Genomic DNA, 2382 nt, shown 5'->3' on the forward strand with positions numbered 1-2382 from the left:
GCATGTATGCATTATTTCGGTTTTTGTTATATGCATTATTTCGGGTTTCAACCGAAACTGTGCATGTATGCATACCTTCGTCTTTCACGTATGCATTATTTCGGTTTTCAACCGAAACTGTGCATGTATGCATTACTTCGGGTTTTTCATATGCATTATTTCGGTTTTGAACCGCAATTGTGCATGCATGCATTATTTCGGATTTTGTTATATGCATTATTTCGGTTTTCTAACGAAAGTGTACATATGGATAATATGGTTTTTTGCTAATAGGAATTATTTACTTCTACTTAGTAAGGGTTTTAATCCCTAAGCGCAGCCGAAAGCCGCCTAAGCAGAGAGAAGTTCTGCGCCAAAATACTTCCGGTCCCCTCCGGAGAATTCTACTTAGTGAGGGTTATAATCCCTAAGCGCGGCCGAAGGCCACCTACGCTGAAAGAAGTTCTCCGCAGAAATAGTTCCGGCCCCCTTTTCCGGCAACACAGAACGGCGAATTCTACTTAGTAAGGGTTATAATCCATAAGTGCGGCCGAAGGCCGCCTACGCAGAGAGAAGTTCTGCGCAAAAATACTTCCGGTCCCCTTTTCCGGGAACACAGAAAGGAGAATTCTACTTAGTGAGGGTTATAATCCCTAAGCGCGGCCGAAGGCCGCCTACGCAGAAAGAAGTTCTCCGCAGAAATACTTCCGGCCCCCTTTTCCGGCAACACAGAAAGGAGAATTCTACTTAGAAAGGGTTATAATCGCTAAGCGCGGCCAAAGGCCGCCTACGCAGAAAAAAGTTCTGCGCAAAAATACTTCCGCCCTTCTTTTCCGGCAACACAGAAAGGAGAGTTCTACTTAGTAAGGGTTATAATCCCTAAGCGTGGCCGAAGGCCGCCTACGCAGAAAGAAGTTCGTTTTCATGTATGCACTATTTCGGTTTTTGTCATAGGGCTATTTCACACTAGAATGACAGAACAATTATTCTCACGGTTTCACACTGGATGAAAATTAGCAGAATAAAATGAGTATAAATACAGGACGTTTGAATGTATTTGTAACTTCTGCGCTTGAAAGTTGCGTAGCGGCATTTTCGTAGTTGCGTATGTGTTAGTGCGCTGCAGCAGAACTGCCACTTTAATGCGGGGTAGAAGCTGGAACAACTTTTTGAGAAGCTTTTCCTCACCGCACTGCCTCTCTTGCCTACAAACAGAGTTGTTCTGGTGGCAGAAATGTTCCAGTGTGAAACCCACCATTTGCATTATTTCGGTTTTGAGTCGAAACTGTGCATGTATGCATTACTTCGGCTTTTGTCATATGCATTATTTCGGTTTTGAACCGAAGCTGTGCAGGTATGCATTACTTCGTTTTTCTCATATGCGTTATTTCGGTTTTCAAACGAAAGTGTGCATGTATGCATTATTTCGGTTTTTAACCGACTTCCAAAAAAGGAAAAGGTTATCAGTTCGTCGGCATATTTTTTTTTAATGTATGTTACCGCATAACTTTGCACGACGTCAACCGATTTCAATAATTCTTTTTGCAACGGAAAGGTAGTATCCCAGAAGTAGTCCCATACTAATTTGGTTTAGATCCGATCATTGGATCATGAAATATATAGATATATATATATTTTTTTGAAGTCGGTTTTTTTTTGCTAAAAATTACTTGTTTCATATGAGTTATTTCAGTTTTCAACCGAAACTGTGCATATATGCATTATTTCGTTTTTTCATATGCATTATTTCGGTTTTCAACTGAAACTGTCCATATATGCATTATTTCGGTTTTTTTCGTATGCATTATTTCGGTTTATTTCATATGCATTATTTCGTATGCACAGTTTCCATATGCACAATTTCAATTTATGCCGTCCCAGTGTTAATTATATCACAGGTGAATACGTTATACGATAGTGTGAACATGATTCGAAGTGAACTACCCTACGAGAACACTACGCGTTATATAACGAATCATGTAACGCAAAGTTGTGACGTAAATGCATGTTATACTCCCATAGAATGTTTACGTTAATTTCCTAAGGGCGACATGAAAAATCTAACAGGATATCGTGTTATAGATATGTTATGTGTAACATATGTTTCCTGTACGTGTGTAAATTTTGACATGTGGCTTTGAGTGTATTGGTGAAATATTTAAATGTTTGGAGACTGCATTAGTCGTGTCTGGTAGGGTACTTCGCTTGGTGAATTTTCAACATACGATAGGTTACCTGCAAAAGCGAAAAGTGAACGAGTTCACACGAAATGAAAATTCATGATAACGCTGATTTAGAATTTCACACGGTAATTCTCTAGGGTGGGGTAACAACCCCTAAAAAAGGTGCGGAAAAGTCGGGAGGGGTACCAAACGACGCGTTTCGGCCCCCCTAATAACAATC

Source organism: Rhagoletis pomonella, unplaced genomic scaffold (genome assembly GCF_013731165.1).
Source record: "Rhagoletis pomonella isolate Grant_MI unplaced genomic scaffold, Rhpom_1.0 Rhpom_scaffold_00655, whole genome shotgun sequence".
Classification (NCBI taxonomy): Eukaryota; Metazoa; Arthropoda; class Insecta; order Diptera; family Tephritidae; genus Rhagoletis; species Rhagoletis pomonella.